Source organism: Onychostoma macrolepis, chromosome 11 (genome assembly GCF_012432095.1).
Source record: "Onychostoma macrolepis isolate SWU-2019 chromosome 11, ASM1243209v1, whole genome shotgun sequence".
In the NCBI taxonomy this organism is placed as follows: domain Eukaryota; kingdom Metazoa; phylum Chordata; class Actinopteri; order Cypriniformes; family Cyprinidae; genus Onychostoma; species Onychostoma macrolepis.
In genome coordinates, this window is record NC_081165.1 from 14,196,380 (window position 1) to 14,217,877 (window position 21,498).

General features: G+C 38.5%; 1 protein-coding gene across 3 annotated transcripts in view; it reads right to left on the reverse strand.

The window, feature by feature from the left end:
- The window catches only part of sipa1l2 (signal-induced proliferation-associated 1 like 2), a 71,778-nt gene extending 51,414 nt beyond the window's left edge, over nt 1-20,364 (reverse strand). For 2 of the 3 annotated variants that reach the window (XM_058790847.1, XM_058790845.1), the window contains exon 1: nt 20,207-20,364. The gene's annotated coding sequence lies outside the window, so the exon portion shown is untranslated. Of the gene's footprint in view, nt 1-3,050; nt 3,138-20,206 lie in introns of those variants that run through there. The other variant, XM_058790846.1, reaches the window with a different exon arrangement.
- Between the last annotated feature and the right edge of the window lie 1,134 nt (nt 20,365-21,498).

Sequence of the window (21,498 nt, forward strand, 5' to 3'; positions counted from 1 at the left end):
CCTATGTCTTTGTATTTTAGCTATCATAATTATTATGCAGTTAGTAGCAGTTTTTACTGTTTTTTTTTTTTTTTTTAGCTTAGAGGTTTCCCCCCATAATGTCATAAGAACAAATCTGCAACCCACTCATGACCCACCAGATCATAAGAAAACACAGAAATTAATTTAAAGACACTTTTTCTGAAAGGATTTAACATGCGAACTGGCTAACAGCTAAAAGCACAAAAGGCACTGGCACCAAAATTAAACATTAACAAAAAAATAAAGATTAAGGCCAATGACATACAACAGCTTCCATAATAAATGAAAGAGCATGTAATTTATCTTCAATACATTAATTTAATATTAATATTTAATACAATTTAATTAATTAAATAATACGCATTTAAGAAGTCGTTAAATTTAAATAACACGATCATATCAAAACTACTAAAAATATTTTTATGGTATTGGGACAGTTGTATCACCTTGAAAATTTATTTACTTCACGAACAGTATATTTAATGTGTTTAACATAAATGATCATAAAACAAAATCATAATGGACTAGTTGGTTGATGGACGATTCGTCTGCCATTGTGAGCCATTCGTAGCACAAGCACTTCAAAACTACCCACTACATCTCTACACCATCACTCAATGCTTTCAGTAAAACTAAATACACAATGCAAATGCAGAGAAAGAAAGAAAAATAGTGTGTAAACACATCTTTCACTGCTGAAGGACATCTATCCCACTGACAGTTAAATGTAATTATACTGCAACCATTCCCAGCTTTGCAGAGCTCTTCATCTAACCTCAGAAAAGCCTGCTGAGAGCGAATCAGAACGTTACAAATGTCAAACACAAACAACAGCAACTCACCAAACAAACCCGCATTCTTCTTCACAGCCGTCATAGATACGAATCAAGCACACATTGGCAGTCATGTCAGGACCGATCAGCTCAATCAGTGGGTTTGGATCGGTTGCCCTCCACCACATCCTTACCGCAGAAAAACAGCTGTAAATCCATGTGTGTCGGCAGAAAAGTCCTCAAGGCCTTGGCTTAATCTGACATTCAGCACCTGGAAACCACACCCAAAGATGTACCAGGCGGAGTGTCATTTCTCGCAAACAGCGTTTGCTTTACCTCAACCAATCAATACATTCCCTGTGTAGGCCACAAGCCTCACTGATATGGAGGATTGATGCTGGTAACTGATTAAAACAAATGTGTGCAGTGAAAACGTGGTTAAGATAAAATAAAAGTACTCGTATATAGACTGAGAGAACAATTAAAAGAAAGCCAAACCTCATTTCCTCAACCCCCAACATCTCTCCAGACCCCTTTGCCCCCCGAACAAAAGCCCCTAATGACTGGTGTCGCTGGCTCAGATTAGCATTTCTTTAAAAAAAAGAGGCAGTACCATGAAACTCCAGTTATCGGACAGACAGATAAAGCCCTTTCCCCCCACTTCTCCTGAGCTCAACCCGCCCCCCAAACCCATTCAGTCCACCTGCATTGATGCAAAGACCCTCAAAGAGGCATAGAGACCATAGCTGAGGGGTTTCTACATGCTTTTTTAGTACTCAATTCAATTTTGGGGGTTATAGAGGGGTGAAAGAGAGAGAAGTTTTGAGAGTGACAGAGAGGACAGAGGTGGAATAATCCCATGTACGAGCCATATGCTGTGGCGCTGTAAACTCAGACTTCCTGTGGCGGTGAGGGCGAGTGGAGGACAACGACAGTGAGACAAGCCCTGACAGAAATACACACTCTGATTTAAAGTTGATACGTGTAATTTTTGGATTTAAAAATCAAAAGTCTAATCTTCAAAGACAACTAGAAGTAAGCTTGCTATTCAGCAAAACCAGGGCTTTGTGGTGATAAAACACTTACTGTTTGTTTGAGAATCCTGCCAAGGACAGCAACACTGGCTCAACCAATGGTGCAAGTTTGGGGACGGGTTTAGGGCTGCAGCTAACTATTATTTTTATTGTTGACTAATCTGTCGATTATTTTTTCGATTAGTCGACTAATCTATAGATTATTTTTCAATTAATCTATTTATTATTTTCTTATCAGTTGAAGGATTCTTTAAACTATCAGTAAGTAATAGCAGTAATTTCTGCTATTAGTCTTTTAATATTTTATTCAAACGTTTTCTCATAATTAATACTTTACAAAAAAAAAAAAAAACAAAGAAAGAAAAAAAACAACAATAAATAAAAATAACAAGAAAATAGAGAAAAAGAAATAACAATAAATAATAAAAAATAAAAATGAAAGAACAAAAGAAAATAACAATAAATAATAAAAATAAAAATGAAAGAACAAAAGAAAATAACAATAAATAGAAAAATAAGAAGAAAAGAGAAAAATAAATATAATAACAATAAAAAAAGAAAAAGAAAGCAAGAAAGAAATAATAATAACAACAAGAAAGAAAGAAAAAGAAAAACAGGGCAGTGATAGTACAATCAATAGAAATGCACATTACGGCTGCTTTCACAGTTACTGTTTGGGACTGACAGTAGTTGCTTACAGGTGAGAGACTTGAAATGTTTTATTTATTCAGCAGATTAAAACATCTGCTTGAATATCTGTATGAATGAACAGCTGAAGTCACAACTGCATTCAGGACACTAGAGCGACAGAATCAAAAATGGAGTCATAACCCCGGGAAGTTTTATCACAGCTGACAGCCCGTTTTTAAATAAACGAGTCCAGTCGAGGCTTGTCCAATTCATCACACAGTTAAACAACTAACAATGACTTTAAATGCTTTGTTAGTGAGTGCAGAGAGTGCGTTTGGTGCGATCGCGCCCACGGCACTGACGGCAGCTCAAGTGGATCTTCAGATGAACACGAATCATTTCTCCTTCTCCATCTCTGTGGGTGAATTAAACCAGTCATGATTATATAGGCAACTTGATGTCCCGTGCTGCTCCGTTCATTCAGCGCAGCTTTGAATGCAAGTTCGGCTATATATATGTTCTGACACTCTTATAATAATAAAATGCTCCATGACACAACTCTATGAAGTGATGTTGCCATGCTAGCCTTTACCTTCTGCTCTAGAGTCTTGTTTTGTGTTCAACACGGCAGAAAAACAGTCTTAAGTAGTGATAGCTGCAGGCTCGCGCAATGGGCGTGGCTAAAGTTGCGACGCGCCGACGCATTCCATGCTAATCGACGTATTTTCATAATTGACGTAATCAATGACGTCGACGAATCGCTGCAGCCCTAGACGACTTAAATATTGTGTAAGTCGTGTTGCAAAATGAGGGTTATTCTCGTGCGTCAAGCAAGTATGGTTGATCTACTGTTTATGTTCGCTGATCAATGTAAATAAAGCCTAAATGGATTCTGTTCATCACACAAAGAGAAAATGTGAACTCAACGGCTCAGTTTTACTTTTTATTTTGAACTTTTATTCTTAACTTTTTTAAGTGGTAGTTGGTGGGAGGGACTTAAATCTCTCAGATTTCATTAAAATATCTGAACAAAAGACTTACGGGTTTGGAACAAATGACAACAGAATTTTTTGGGTGAACTATCCCTTTAATAAATATAAACTATAAACAAATAATATTAAAATATATCTCATTCTCATATCTTATGACTGTCCAAGCTTTGGATCTGTTGTACATAAGCCAGAATTTTAAGTAATAATATTTACTATACTGCATCTGTTTTCCTCTGTTTACAGGAAATGTGCTATACAAAGTTTGATCAATGGACCATACACACACATGCAGTGTCAGGTCTGTACACACACCAAAACACTGTAAAACACTGAAAAGCTCAAACTTCCTGTCAGTATGGGCTGTGTGTTATTAAAAATGCATCTAAACAGACCGTAACGATGGGAACGAACCTCTGGGGCAGTTGGACTGAAACCCTGAGCACACAGTGCTGGACGGTAATGCAGTGTGATCGAACCACTGCAACAAATACCCAAGATGCCTTGCCTCGCTCTGCCTACAGCTGTGCCAAGTCTCCAGGGGAATATTTACACATCACTATGTCAGGCTAACCCAATCTGTTTATACAAGTCTAAATGTAAGGAAAGGACACCAAGTCCAAACTTCCTTCTCCCTCTCTTTCTCTCTCTACCATGTCAGCCGAATCAGTGGCACATTTGAAACTGCTTCTGTGCACTGTGGTGGTCTCTAGGTCTCCAGGGCCTTGCTGCTTGTTAGGGTCTATGTCTTTCTCTCTCTCTCTCCCAGGCTGCACTGTTCTGTCAAGCCTCTGTCTTTCTCCCTAACTCGCCTGTCTTCATTCTCCCTGCAGCCTGGCTAATGTGCTCATGGATCACTGCAACCGCCTGTGTACATGCTCCACTGCAAAGTTTCCAACAGACAACCCCAGAGCAAGTTAGACTAAGTGAACTGGAGCTACTGGATATGTGAGTGCATTTCAAAACTTACACTCGTTCCACTGCTCTAATTTGATTGAACAAGAGCCATTTTAAGAGCTCCTAAAGCACTGGAACCTTTCACTGTCTGTTTTACTTCTAATTTGGCAAGTCAATAAAAGAAAGATTTCTTGTTTTTAAGAGTTACAATCAAGCTCTTGTACTGGATATCCTGTCAACATACTTGCCTTCATCTTGTTTCAAGCCTGAATGACTTACGTTCTTGTATTGAACATGTAATGAAAGTGAATAACAACTTACAAGAAGGTTACGGCTTCAAAAAAATCAAATGGACTACTTGCATAATATATGTCTGTCACAGCTTTCATTATATTGAAAAGGCCGTGATTTTCTTTATAAAAATCACCATTTGAGGCATGAAGGGTGAAAATGACATGAGGATGAGGATGAGGGTAAACTAATCTTTTAAAATCACTGAAAATCACTAACCTGCACTCTCCACCTTCTCAAGTTGGGGTGCAAAAACAGAGAGAACAACGGTAGGGAGTTGAAGAGATGGTACCCCCACCCCCCCACCAAAAGGGTAAAGGTCAGTCAGTACAAGTTAAGTCTTGGAAGTAGCAGCGTGTTTAGTGTGAAAACTCCTCTCATAGCTGCTGTGGGATACAGTGGCCGCATGCCAACGAGATGCCATACACAACAGTTTCACGAACATGTTATTAGCTGTTTTCTAAAATGTGCACTTGCACAGTTTGTTGTTATTAGTTAGAGGTTTGGGGTCTGTTTTACCCTGTTACCTAGCAACCTCTGATCTCATGACTTTTTGATTGACGGCACATTTCCCCCTCGGCTGGGTTACTATGGTGGAGAAAGCAGGTTTGCCATATATCAAACCAAAGAGAAAAGATAAAAGACAGAGATGGCTAGAGATGGGAGAGAGCGTGTAAAGAGTACCACATATTGATGGACTACTTCCTACTATTGCTTTCTCTGGTTCTGTTTTTCTGGGTTATCACTTTCTGATGGAGCATATCAGGATGTGGCACAACCATAAAACATATGGCCACAGTATGTGTATAGATATTACATTTAAAAGGGCATGCAAAACCTTTTTTATTTCCATAATCTAAAAGCATTTTAGTGCAAAACAGGATATTTAATGAGAAAAAAAATCCATAAGGATGATGGTAACACTTTATAATAAGGTTCTGTATAGTAATATTAATTAATGCACAATGCTTTTATAGCATTTATTAATCTAAGCTAATTTTAATCTCATCATACACAGAGTCTTGTATGAAATTGATCATTTTATTTAGCAAGGATATATTGAATCTTGGTTTCCGCCAAAAATATTAAACAGCAGTGTTTTCAATGTTGATAATTAATGTTTCTAATTAAGTTTCATAGTATCTTAGTTTCATAAATTACATTTGAATTTTTTTTTTAAATAGAAAATTATTGTAAATTGTAAGAATATTTTTACTGTATTTTTGAAACCGTAAAAAATTTAATAAATGCAAACAAATTAACAATGGACAACAGTGTATTTATTAATTAACCAAGTGTTAGTTCATGTTACCTAATGCATTAACCTATTAACAAATTGAACCTTATTGCAAAGTTTTACCGAATAAATTAAATTATGACTGTAAAAACTGGGTGTTCCATATCAAGTCAAGCAAGACTTAAATGAAAGTTTACAATCGATTTACAATCTAGTGGGAAAAACTTGCACAGATCAACTGTGCACAATGAGAACAGCAACATGAAGTAATAAAGTAAATAACACCAGTCTTTTCATGCTGATTTTAAATGTCTTGCCAAGCTACAGTTTTCCTGACTCTCACACACTTCTGATCATCAATGACAGTCCATGGACATGTTACTTGACCTGCACTTGACAAGAGTTTCAACACAAACACTCAGACTCTCTCTATCTCTCTCTGAGGTGTGTTTGCAAGTGTTTTCATTTATTGTGAGGTATTAAATGTGTTGATAGGAGCCCAAAGGCCTTCTGGATCTGCAGCAGACAGGATAAAACTCATTCACCCTAAGGAGAAACACAGCTGAGGTGCTTGCGTGTTTATGTCTGTTTATATAGTGTGAACTGCATACATCCGTATACGTGTTTAAAATGAAAACCGCGTGGGAAGGCGATTCTCTTTTTCTCTCTTCTGTACACAGATAATGAGAATGAGAAATATGCGAATAGCTGCTTTTATTAAAAAGGAGAAGTTTATAGCTGCCTGTGGCCTCATAAAGCCCCAGTGATGAAGCACAGGAGGGAGAGGCTGTGAATTATTCTCATTCCTTCTCTCTCTCTCGCTCGCTCGCTCTAATGGGCCTTTGTGTCTTTATCTTTGCTGTCAAGTTTATTAGAAAGCACTGTTTAAATTTAGTTTGGAATTGTACCATTCTGTATCAGGTAACACGTTTAAAGTCTTTGTAGGATAAGAAATCGCCCTTCCTCCACACAGACTACCTTCTATATTAAAGATGAAATTTCAGCGCCACTAGTAGCACCAGTCTGAAAAATAATAACCATTTCCGCAGAAGGCTTCATATGTAAGCCCCAACACCCAATTTATCCTTTAATTAATATTTTGACATCAAATAGATTCTTTTTGTTTTTCAAAGATTTATTTGTAAAGCAGAAGAGGAGCCGCAAAACCAGGGTTGTTAATGTAAAAAGTAAAACGAATAAAACTGTTGTTAATTTCTATGAATACATTTTTGTTAACTGAAACAGTTGAAATAAACTAGAAATGTTGATGAAAACATAATTTAAAAAGTAACAAAAATTTGAAAAGCTCCCTTGGAACTAACAAAACATAAATTAAAAGTACTAAAATGACTAAAATCAAAAATTAAATAAAATTAAAACAAAAACAAAAAGAAACAAGAATGAACAAAATTACTAAAATAATTTTATAATGAAAATAAAAGCCAAATTGTTAATAAACACTAGAGTAGTATAGAAATAAATGGTAAAAATAACAGAATAAAAATAAAATAAAGCTCTAAATTGGAACGTGGTGAAAAAAAAACACTAAACCATGTTACATTTGAGATAACACTACTCTTAAAAAATGAATGATCTAGAGAGCAGAATACATAATGCATTGTTTATAATAGATCATTTGGGATCATTAGATCATTAATGTTTTGAGAACGTTTCAGGAAATAAACCTACCGATGACTTGTTTATTGATGTCTCTGTGCATTAAACTGGCAAAAAAAAGTATTTTATCAATAAAAATAATAATCTATCACCCATTAACATGCTGTCGACCACATCAGGCAATAATTTCAACACGTCCCTTTGTGTTTATAAACACACGAAACATGCGTTTACAATAAGCACGCATTTATTGTCTGAGGTAATCGCCGGCACTCCACAAATGCGGCACACAGACATCAGGTCGCAATAAACCCGGAATATTCCTTCAGCATTCCTCCCTTCCCCCTCATTGAGGAGGAGAGAGATGGGCAACAGCTGCTCCTGAGGTAGAGGTGTGAATTCTTAACGACAGACCGCCCCTTTGCCCCAACACTCTGGGTCACGTCAACAGATCTGAAACACTTGTGTCGTTTGTATTGACGTAGACCCATCCGTCATTTACGGCTCTATCGCCTGGCCCTGTTTCCGCCGCTCAGCTATAGGCCAGAAACCTTCTGATACTTGGTTCCCTTCCTGTTGTTCCTCCTAAACTAAGACATAAAAAACCCGTCTGTTTTGGCTCCTTGCTGAGTCTGTGTGCAGCTGTTGGGTGCCGCTTTCCACTTGGCTCACTCCTGCTGTGGGACGAGCACTCCGAGAGACACAGAGGGGGATGGAAACAGCTGTTTCTCATTCGCAATCACACGTCAGTCAGACTCGAAACACATTCCCTCTTTATTCCGCTGCATTGCCGGTGAAGAAATGACGTGTTTGAGAAAAACAGAAAGACTGAATAAAGGAGTCCTGCTATTTTCTCTTAACATTAGTTCACCCCAAAATGAAAATTCTGCCATTAAATTACTCACCCTCATGTCGTTCCAAACCCATAAGACCTCTGTTCATCTTCGGAACACAAATTAAGATATTTTTGATGAATAAAATGACCCTACATAGACAGCAATGCAACTGAAATGTTCCCAGACCCAGAAACATAGTAAGGACATCGGTAAAACAGTCCATGTACCATCAATGGCTCCACTTCAATTTTGCAAAGCTACAAGAAAAATACTTTTTTTGTGAAAAGAAAACAAAAATAAATGCAAAAAGAACTGGATTTTTAGTAGACATTTCTTGTAAGAGAAACCTGAAGAATTTTAATTCTGGCAATATTTGTTCACCCTCATGTCAACCTAAACCTATCTGAGTCTTTCTTTCATGGAACACAAGGTGAATTTTCGAAAACACGGATGAAAGTGAATGGGGAATGGGGCTGTCAATCTCTATAATGACAAAAAAAAGCACCATAAAAAGTGGTCCATATGATTGTTAGTCATTGAAAACCTTACCCTCCTCACAAAAATATTGTTTGGCTTCAGAAGACCCAAAGTAAAAATCACATGGACCAGTTTTATGGTACCTTTATGTAATTTCAGAAACCAAGAACACACAAAATAAGTTTTGAGGAACGTCGGGGTCCAAGCAACTTTAACCCTCTTTTATGTTCCACAGAAGAAAGGCATTCATACAGGTTTGAAGTGACATGAAGGTGTGTAAATGATGACAGAATCTTCTTTTTTTGAGTGAACTATCCCTTTTAAATAACAAAAAAGGAGGCAAAATGAGAGAGAGAGACAAAGACGGGATGAAAAAGAGAGCCAGACAGAGGAACGGTCCGTTGGGTGTTGTGAAGTATTCCCCTGGCTCTTTTCTTCACATTACAAAGCACACTGACTTTCTGAAATCAAACTGTCCTGCCTTGGCTGCCCAGCTGTGCTTGCCTGTCCCTTTCTCTTTCTCCATCCGTTCCTCACTCCTGGTGCTCCTTGGCGTTCAGGGAAGAAAAACAGCGTGAATAAGGTCTTTCCTTCCACATGGGAACAAAACCTCCAGGCCCAGTGAGTGACGTCTCTGAAGACAACTGACCTCTGACTGCTGAAATCCACTGAGACTGAGATCCGCTAACGATCTCATGAGCCTCGGTGCATATGAAAGGCAAAACAGGGAAGAAGAGGAGGAGGAGGAGAGACAGAAACTGAATCTTATTGAGTGCCTGCATTTTGCCAGCCAATTTATTCTGGATGTTGCATGTAAACAATAACAAAAACAAAAGAAGATAGGATTTTTCTGAATCCAATTTTGGACAATTTCAAATGTACTAAATGTGGCTTCGTATATGGTCAGACACTTCCATTAGCAACATACCAAACAAACCTAAAGGGTGACCAACAGTAATGAATTATAAAAAAAAAAAAATAATAATAATAATAAAAATACATAAAACTATAGCACAAAAAAAAAAATTAAAAAATATATATATATTTTACTACAGTAACCCTCCCCCCTTCCAAAATTCTGTTTGGAATGGACACACAAGACGCATTCTTGTGTTTAAAAACAGTTAGATGGAGCGCAACTGATGAAATGTAACAGGACAGATCACAAGGGTCTTGAGACATGTTTTTAAAAGCTGAACAATTTTTACCCTGCCACAACATCTTAAAAATGCAACACACATGGTTAGAGGCACTGAAAAAGCAGGTATGCTTGTATTTTGAATGAATTTTAAACATGATTGATACCTGGTAACATAATGTAACCTAAATCTTAAACCTAATTTTTGATTCTGATCAAGATATATTTTTTTAAGACAAGGTCTGAAATCAACACTTGCTGCTCAGGTTTGGTTAATGAGGCACATAAATACTTATGAGCGAATCATGCAGGAAATGTGAGTGATGAATATTTTACTATTTATTTTAGAAAAATCTCTCACATTTGCATGTCCCGTTTCCCACTCCAGTAAGCCACACGCAGGTGGTGTTATTTAGTTATGAGCTGCATGGGAAGACAAAAGCTACAAATGTGAGATGCAACTTTAACTTTTTTATTACTGAACTGCACAGTAATAAAAAATAAAGTTCCAAGAAAAAAAAAATTAATATAATATAAAACAAAATCATAGAAATGTGTAAAATACAAAATAAAATAAATTCCAAAAAATAGGCTTAAATCAAACTTAAATGAACCCAGCTGGGAATCACTAATAAAGGAATGCCTGGTGTTTGAATAGGATGCATGAAGCCAGGCTGGGGTGAATGCTAAGGCTCTGTGAGTGTGAGTGTGGGTGTGTGTGTGTGTGTGTGTGTTTGTGCATCTATAGGCTCCAATGAGCTGAAGCAGCACTCTGCTAGCTGAGTCAGGAAAAGGCATTAGACTCAAGTAAACACACATTCACACCAAAACACACAACGCATCAGCACCCTGAAGCAAAACGTCTAATCATGTTATTAATCTAACAATAACCTCATCCTCCTTCCGAGCACAAGAAACAATACACGTTTCTCTCAAATATCCCTAAAAAGCTCATTAAACACATAAAACAGGCTGAACTGGCTGAACCGCAACGCCTGATTGGCTGCAAGCTCAGCAGCTCATTAGAGCCTAAAAGCTGCACATTCATGCACATTATAGCTGTGTCGATCTAGTCTCCGCTCAATCTCCATCTCACAACATGATCTGCTACAATAAACCAATTAACCTTGAACCAAGCAGGTCACTTACCAGCTAATCAATCCCAAAGATAGGACACACGCAGGCAAATACACACTCATCTGTACACATGTGACACGTCTGGCTCGTAAAAATCTCATCATGCCCGTGACTAAAGATTTTATAGCGATAATTACGTTATTGAAACATAGTCAACTGAACTGATGGAAGTCAATAAGAGCGTGAAGATTGTAGAACAAGCAAAAGGTTGAAGATAACAGCTGCCCTTTCATGCAGATGGGAGATTGGTACCGTGATAGGACATAAACAAAGACGCCTGGAAAGGACGCTGAACCAAGATCAGCATTAAAAAAATCACAACATCTACAGAGGGATTTCTAAAAAAACCAGCAAGGTTCACCTACTGTGGCCATGTGTCCATGTTTTTTTAAAACTGGAGAGATGTAGTATCCTGGATTCTCAATGTATATTGTTGTCAGTAACAGAGAAAAGGCTGCAAATTCCATGAACTTAATCCCACAGTTACAGAAGAACATAACCAAATCTGAATGTATTACTTCCTAGAATAAGAAAATAAAACCTAACAACAGAAAATCTCTTGAAGTCTCATCTACAGCTTATAAAAATTGTAACTCTTGTTTGAAAGCAGACAAAGCATGGAAAATCAACACTTATTGAACATCTGTCACCACTTACACATTTTGAACCGCTTAGCCAGAACGATCCGCACAACTGAAACTACTAATCTAGTGCGTTAGATGACATTTAGGTGTCCGAAAATGGATCCAGCGAGGTCTTTGATCACCCGCAAACCCTTTCCAACAAACACGGAGTTGTTGATTTTAATGTGAGGAGAGCTGACGGAAGCTGCACCTGCGTCTCAAGGCAACACGTGTTTTCTCCTCATCTTTTTTAATTGCCAACAGCCATTTCCTGCCACCATAATCAAACCCATAATTTCCTGCACAAATGTCTCTAATTTTCCAGGTCATAGGGGCTTCCAGAAAATGATAAAGCCTAACATCTTATTTCAGTGGTAAAGGCAGAGAAGGATGGGTGAGATTAAAAAAAAATAAAATAAAAAAAAGTTTTAAAAAAATAGGAGAAAACCATTGGAAAAGAAGGAGTCCATAGCGTCACCACTCGAAATTCCTCTAGGCTTCCTATTGAGACATCACTTTTGCTACAGTGGGAAGAAGGAATGCTGGGAGAGACACTAATCCGCTCCTCTTATCTGGCCTTCGGCTCTGGGGGACAACAGGTCAACCATCTCACCCCCACCAAAAAAACCCATGGTAGCAACTCATTGTCTGGGGTCTGGCTTATGGATCTGGAGGACTTACCCAACAGCAAGCACAGGTCATCAGATTGTGAACAATCAAGACTTCTTGAATTAATCCCTTTGTTTCTCCATGTTTGTAGCTAAATGTTACTACATATAGATTCACAAGAATAATCTGGCATTGCCTTACATCTGGCATTGTTACATGGGCCAATGGTGCACATAATGGAGCATGCACAATAAAGTAAACCACGAGGCATGCGAGATGCAATGTGCCGAAAACACCCTTAACCTTGGTAATCCAGTGTAAACCATGGTCTCAAATGGCTTATTGCTTTCACAAGCTAGTGGTAACAACTCTTTGTTGCTGAATGTTTGTTAAAATACATTGTCAGAATCCACTTGGTAATACTAATATATTCATAAAATTGCTTTGAATATAATATTAAGAGGTCTCTACCAGGAACTTCACCAGTTAAACCTTTGTGCCACCCAAACAAACAAGAAGGGCTTAAAAGGTGACCTTGCTGACATTCAGCTCATTGACTGAAGCATATGCAACAGTTCACATTCCAAACCAATGTGGACATGTCCTTTTATAGGATGAGATCAATAAGACAGAACAATAAGAAATCCTTGACCAAGAGGCACCTTGACTTCAAAAATAAACCTGTCCATCTGTCCCTGGTGAAGTGGCCAGTAGAAGGTCAAAGGACCTTCACCACAATCTTCACCACTCCAGGGGCAAGAAAAGTTGCTTCAGTTGATACTTTAAAGGTGAAATTTGTGGTTTCTATACCAACAGTGGCACCAAACAGAACTGAAAAAAATATTTCCAAAATGCCTAAGCTCACACCACTGGTTTTCAGGCCACTTAAATCTCTCCACATTAAACTGGGATAGAAAGTATTTACACATCGTAAAAAAATGGACTTTGCCTTTAAGTCTGAAAAAACATGTATAAAAGTGAACAGACTGGAGCAAGTTGAGTTATTACCTTCTTAGACAAAATGGTTATGATTTATTAAAGGGCTGTGAAGGTTTGCTGTGTGCGCAGAATAGCAGCAGCTATACCACCGCTGCAACAAACAACAGCTGTTTCTGCTACAAATAGCCTTGCTGATTATGACCAACATATGTAAATTACATCCAGCAGTGTCATACTAAATCTCTATGGTACATATTTAGTACTCAGATGAGAGATATATCAGGGATAGGCTGTGGTCATAGCATAGGTAGGACTCCCTGAAACAGTGACATTCACAACAATGCAGCCAAGGACAAAGACCTGAAATATGTGTATTTAAGTGCAATTAGAGTAATATAGACTCTTAACATGAGGAGTCCTGAGGATTACATGCATTTAATCGTCCTTGTACACGCATGACTAACAAACAACCCCACTGCCATGGGAATTACACATCCAGGCCTGGCAAGGAGTAAAATGTAGGGCAAAAATAATAAGCTTTCCACTCGACTTGAATTGTGGAGGTGGCGCTGTCTAGCGTACAATGCGTTTAAATTATTGCGCAAATACGCTGGAAGAAGCTAACGGCTAATGAGCCACAGCAATGACGGAAAGTGAAGGAGACAGTTGCGCCATCTTTCACCTCATCTTGCTCTACTATACATCTTTACTGTCCATCAAGAAGACAAGGATAACGTTGAGCAGAATCCGAATGAACGCAACTGCGCAGAGCAGTCAAGACAAGCTAATGATGTGGTGATTCATGGCTGTTGAAGGGTAAACATTGCAAAACAAAGACTTCACAGATACTGAGCAGTCTTTATCACTTTCTTCGCTTTGGGACACGCCTCCATGACAACCGACACAGGTACAACACAGCCACTGTTCTCTCAACACTTGGCAGGAGCTGTTAACCTTATGCAAGGCCTTATTGTGCACATAATTCATTTTTTCAGCTCCCTGTCAATCATCTGATTAGTCATACCATGTTTCTCCAGGTGGAAGCGAAGAAAGCCGAGAGCCAATTACAGACTTGTTAAGAGGTGACATTCCTCAAATTTTCACCCTGAAGGCTTGTGCACTTTATGAAATTAAAAAATATCTAATTGTGGATGAGCTTTGCTCAGTCCGCTGGTGTTAATGAAAGGCTCAAGGTTTGATCTTCCCACCCACCCAACAACAGAGAGATGGGGATACTCATGTCTTTGAACACTTCACGTAAATCTGCCTGTCCCCATTAGAAGTCCCTCTTTGTGACGGAAACCTCCAAAGAGTCAACTTAGCAAGCGCCAGAGAGTTATATTAGTCCCGTTGAGAACAGAGATCTGGTTCAAAGAGAGAGAGTGAAGCCAGGAGGAGACAGCCCTGTGTGCGTCAGCCAGCCTCCTGAAATCTCCCCCTCCTCCTCACAATGAGCGTAGATGCTTGAATGAGATTCGGTTCAGCCAAAGTGGAACTGAGGAAATCTATCTGCTGATATTTCAATCCTCGTCCTCAACTCGAAATAAAAGCCCCACATGGAAACAGAAACCAATGCAGATGCTGCACTCCAGTGCTCTAGTTTTTTGTAGCATTTGCCATTTTAAATATTGAACAGCTTGTCATCCAAGGTTACACTCATGGAACAGGTGGAAAGGAAGAGGGAATATCCCAAAGGATGGTGGGAACGTATGAGCAAAAGGGTTTGAAATGAAACTATTGTTAATCAGGAAAAGACATTTGGTGGGGTTGAGACCCAACTGGATGGATGAAAGTGAGTGTTACAGTGTCAGGTGTAGAGGCAGATGGCTCCATGCATCTGATAGGGTTTGCCAGCAGCCTCGCTCTCTTTCCCATGGGCCTTTGCATTAGGCAGAAAAGAGGGAATGGTCCAAGATGGCTGAGTTATTATGAGGCTGGGGCTGTAGGCTATTAAACATGACATAAAGATGTTAAATATACATAAAGCAAGTAATAAATAATAAAAACACACTTGTCTTGCTTAAAAAAATATTAAACATTGACAATTAAATGGATAGATTGATCTAAAAATTAAAATTATGTCATGAATTACTTTATGTTGTGTCATATCAAACCCGTATGACTAATTTTCTTCTACGGAAAGCAAAAAATTTTTTTTAGTTTATACAAACAAGCTATATACAAAGCAAGTCATACAGATTTGTAACAACATGAGGTTGAGTAAACTTTTGGGTGAACTACCCCTTTAAGATGGATAGAGTGTTGGATCAGGTAGAGAGAACATTAAAGAGCAATATGTGAAACTAATGAGAAGTAATTTGGTAATATAATTACAGAACCATTAAGGTTTCCAGTACAAGCCTCCGTCTTCCTTCAAATTGCCAGCACTCATATAGCAGGCAGTTCCCTCCATCTCCAATGATCTTAAACAGTTTTGCAGTCACATGACTGCAATACAACACCTATAGCCAGACCTTTATGTTCGGAGATAGCACATCCATGCTTCATAGCAAACCCTGGAATGAAACAACATATACAGACTAAACATAAACCAATGCTCATAAGCTCGTTTTTCTAGTCCACCGACCACACAATGTCTGGGATTTAGAAATGCAGGGTGCTAAGGCGAGGTGATTCTGCCAGGAATGTCAGGAAAGTCACTCAGGCAGAAGTGAGAAGGGTGGTCTGAGTTGGCGTCAGCTCTTTAGGGTTGTCTATCGCAATAAGGATGAAATAGTCTACTCTATATTGACCTGAAAACCGAATCCTCAAGCCTTCAGGCTGCAGAAATGTCATAGGAAGACACTCCATTGTGTCTACACCTTCAAAAAGAGCCATGAAAGAGAATGGGAGAAGGAAGAAAATAGCTGGGAACTCAATGGCCAACTAAATGGAAATCTTTTCTTGCAATAGAAGCGTCCATTGGGACAACCAAATGAAAACCATATACGTCAGAACAGACAAAGCTTAACAGAAAATTCAAGAAAACACCAACAAATGAGTGTCCTCACAATATGGTAGCTTGGGAAAAAGCACTTTGGAAAGTTTTAAAATTGACATTAGCAGTTGGCATTTGGCAACCACTGCTGAATATACAGTACAGCCGACTACTTTAAACCAATTAGGCCTATATCGTTCATCTTAACAAGAGGTTTTCAGGTCATGCAGGGTGCTGGAAGAGTGCCATGAATGGTGGATGAAACGTGGGAGTCGTGGTCCCATATAAGACGTCACTCTCTTGCTCACAAAGGTGCATGATCGAACACTCATTATAAATGGAGTATCTGAGGTCACTCTCGGCCAAACTGAAGTGCCGTTGATGGAGTGGTGCAGTGATCCTTTCCTGTACCCATGCAGGGAAGCTGAGAAAGGTCTGGCTATTGATTCCTCGGGCAACAGATGGCCATAGCTAATCCCTGTCTGTGTCCATGCATTCTCCTCATGCTATCCATCGGTAAAAAATTTATTACTGCAATACTACCAGCAAATTAACAATGTATCCTTTGTCACTGTTTTCCGAGACTCCACTTCAAGAGAACAGATTTCACTACCAGCAGCCATTTCAAAAGCTTTTTCATGATCTCCAGCTGACTAAACCATTTTTTTTCGGAGAACATATTCTTACAATAAATCAATGAACAAACAGGGTCTTACATGGACTTAAGTGACTATTTTAGGAGTTTACAGAGGGGCAAACAGATTAGGAACTAGAGCATCCGATCTGAGTCTCGAGATAATGAAATACTTCCTTTCCAAGAGAAGCAAAAGACAAACTCTTTCAGAAAGAGGTCACACTTAGGGCATGGGCTGTTTAGTCTTCAAATTAAGCCATTTGGATCTTGTTCCCTGAGGTGTTCTCAACTCCTGACCTTGATTTGGTAAACATGAAACACATCCGAACTTATTTCCTTTCCATTATCTGCGAATTATGCAAACTATGTACATAATCTGCCCCACCATGCAGGATCTGGGCGCTCAAATATACTCTGATTGTTTACCATCCCTAGGGAACCAGAGATGCACAGAGGAAACAACTCATACCGAGGAGTCCTCCCATGGAGCCAGATACACAAACATTCACAACCACCCATACTGGACTCACACAGTCGCCTATGAACAATGAAAAAGAGGAGGAGTCTTCTGATTTCCTCACTAGGGTCAACAGGGTCTCACAAGAATTAGATAACTCAATCTACGGTCAGTAGAGGGCTAATTCAAACTCAGCTGCATCTAATATAATTTCCCTAAATCGCATTGCACTAAACCACTTGAAAAACATCTGCTGATCTTTTTCTACGATCTCAACGTTGGTCTAAGGCCCAAGGGATGAGACCAGGGAGTCGCAAAGAAAAGACCGGAGACTTAATTAGCCTGACCGCACTATGCCGGGACAGCCGAAAAAGTCCCACAGGGTTCACGTGAAGAGTCCCCCAGTGCTGACAGGTGCCCGCCATGACAGAAAGAGGGGAAATTAATCCGCTAACACAAACAAATCGCCCTCAGGCCTGTTTTCTGTCAGTGCTAGCGACACAAAAGCCATTGATTTGAACCCTCTGAGCGCGAGGAAAGTGTTTTTGACGGGTTCCCTGCTGTCAGACATTCGGGGTGTTTGACTTCTAATCCACCCTGAGGGGGTTTCAAATGACCACACAAAGCAGCATGACTATTCATTCAGAGGTTTAAAGCAGTGTATCACCATTTAAGTGAGAATATGAACATTTCACAGAAAGAGCACAACATTCTTCTAGCTCAAACCAACAGGACACAGATGTGTTTCTTGGTTGGCACCAAGCCCTGATCTCAAGAGAAGTGTTTCTGACTAAATTTAGCTAGGCTGAACATAATTACATTGGAGTTTTGATAATTAAATTAACAATAAAATATACAAAAACTCATTAGATGCGCATTCAGAGCCATCTGCACCTCATTTGACATGCAACAAGACATTTGGGCGGATATCTGTAGTCTCCATTTGATGAAGACATTTCATTTACATGCCACTCAGTTTCTAACAGATGAGAACAAAGTATTTGCCTGAATTTGAATAATGGATGCGCCTAAAACAAAGACAGCGGAGCTACAAAGGGTTTCAGCCTGCAAAGCACACAAACCCCTCCAATTTGGGCATCAAAAACTCCAAACCCAGGAGAGAGAATAAAAAACCGCAGATTTACTGGGTAGACTGCCAAGATCTTCGAAGCAACAGCTGGCTGCCAAGGTTACTGCTGAAGGAACAACAACAAAAAAAACTATTTCTCTTTAAAGCGTTACAAATTAAGCGAGACTAATCCATTTCGGACCGTTGCAGGGTTTTCAACACCAATGAGTAATGAGTACTTTCAGATGATCTCTCTTAGGATGAAGACCAGTGACAGAATGAGCATTTCCATTATTAGATTGAAGATAATAATTTGTACTAAAATGGTACAGACTGATTTCCCACTGACAATCACAAAAATCCCTCGTTTCAAACTGACAATTTATAGGATCAGTTAGGAATAGTTTTGATCAATGATACTGTCATTTCAAGCCTGTATGAGATATTTTGAAAAATGTATTTTTCATGTAATGGCACTAAATGACGAAGCTTTAAAGAGGGCACAAAATCACCATGAAATTAACATAAAAATAGACCACGTCTTGTGCACTATTTTTCAAGTTGTCTGAAGCCCTAAAATACCTTTGTGTGAGAAGAAAAAAAGAAGAAGTCATTATTGACTGAATATTGTAACATCTGCCCTAGCACTTCTTCAAGTTCATCGGAGAAGCAGCCATACCCAATTTATGAACAAGTAAGACTGTTGTTTTAATTTGCAGGTATTTGGAATTGCAGTTCTAATTAGCTTTTTTCCAAACTGAAACGAGTGTGCAGTATAATTACATTTTAGTATTATTATTTAATATTATTTTTTCTTCAACTTTTTGAATCTAATAGTTCCTTGGCCATAGCAAAATGATCACTGGTTACGCACTTTGAACCGGCTGCTTCCACAATAACATACTCTTTCAGAAGTTAGCCTACTTGATTTGAAAACTTGCTTTGCGAACATTAAAAAAAGTATGTTCTATATGGTATGAATATAATCCAAACCACACTTGTCATGTTGTTATTGTCATGACGCAATTAATGCTGGTAATTCACATGGCATGTAGTAGGTCATGTGGGTATTGTTCACATACTGTTTCATGAAACTGTCATACTAGTGATTTCTGCTTACTATACAGTAGGGAAGTACGCAAACTCGGACACGGTGAATAATTCGTTCACGAATCAGACTGATCCGATTCTGTTGTTCAATTCACTGACTGAACAATTGGATAGCAGCGTTTAACTGAAGCGGATGAGAGTGGATAGCGACTTAAATTTCGGCCTGTTCCTCACAAAAAGCTATCGCATGGCATTAGAAGACTTTGAAAATATATAGCCTAACGACTCGTGTCGATTACTTTTGCGTTTCACGGAAGAAAGTAAGTCAAAAGGGTTTGAAATGGGGGTGAGTAAATGAAGACCACTTTAATTTGAGTTGATATCGATCTATGAAGTTTTAAAGTGAAAAGAAAACGACAAAGCGAATAAATATTCCAACATTTTCACACAAATCACAAATTGTACAACAACTAGAGTGAAAACAAATGTATTGTAGAATGTTTTATTGTTAATCCTCCCCTATTCACAAACACTGGATTGAATAACGCTACTAAACTATGTGCATCAGCAACTACACATTTATTTAAACCAAATAAGATATATTTATCTGAAACAAAGCAATTTAATATGTTCCCCTGCTTTACTGATAGAAGAACCTATTGTTAAAACCAACAAAACACACGCGCTGTGGAGCCGGATGGATCTGTATAGACAAAACCCACTAAGCTCCGTGGAGTTCACCTTTAAGAAAAAGTTTCTTTCGGAACAAGTTCAAATACAAGAGACGGATTCAATTATTTGTCATCTTACCTCGCCAAGCACGAGACGACAATCCCATTGTATGTGAAAATGATACAACGCAACGATTCCTTGAGTCAATGCACGCGTTATTTCCCAAAGAGACGCGCCTTCCACAATAGAAGCACAACAAACTCAACAGATCTCAGGACACAGCGAGCGGCTGACTGACAGCCCCACCGGCACAAACTCCGCCTCTTCTGCGCGCCGATTCGCCGTGGCGTAGACAGAGCCCCGCCTCCTGTAATAGAGGCGTATCATTTGCTGTCTAGCCTGTCAATCTCGCCTTTTCACTTTAAAGGGGCTGTTTGGGACAATGTTATGAGACTCACTGCGCGTGAATTGCATTTACTGTGTGAGAGGCAATTAAATAAAACAGATTTTATGCATGAATAAGTTCTAAAAACGTCCACTTCTTAAATTACATTTTTAATGTATGCATTTGTAAGTTGTAAACACTCATTTAATCCACGAAATTGCTTCAGGGCAACAAACCCATTTTATTTATAAGTACGTTATGCATATTAGATAGCAATTAATAATGAAGACGTTGCATAAACAAGTGAAATGCTTTGACTGGTCACACTACATCCTGACGGTCATTTTAAAAACCTTTTCGTTATGTGGAGGAGACATTTTTGCCCACATGGCAATTTTTTTTTTTTTGTGATTTTCACACATCAAAAAGTGACATTTGGAGGTATCAACCGTTTTAATGAGGATGTTTTGTTGCCTAGAGGCAATATTATGCAATGGTGGAATAGACGTGAATACAGTGGATAATGGATGGAATGTATTTTGTGTTATTCATTGTTGAGTAGGCCTATTTATTAAATACTGCATTTGAGTACTTAACGTTTAAGTTAAAAGTTGTAAAACAAATGAAAGTCATCTACTGTCATGTAAAGTCATTTTACTATTATGCCATCAACAGATTGTATAATCATTCAATTTCACAACATATTTACACAAAATATTTGTTATTTTGATTAATTTCTTTTATTTGTCACATAAAATATCAACTCCAAACATAATTTTTTTCAATATTTATTTGTGATTTTAGCATTTCTAAAACATTTTTAATAACATTGCTGTTGTAATGCGTGCAAAAGAGAGCTAATTTGTCAGAAGTTGACTTATGATCAAATTTAAGCCTCATATTATTGGCATGAACAATCTTACACGCTCTAGTAAAATGTCAAGTTATTTTTAGTTCCGATGGGAGCTACCCTGTGACATGCATGTCATCTTATAACCTATCAAGAGTCGTGTTTCCAACACGGTAAAGTGCCTTTACATTGACC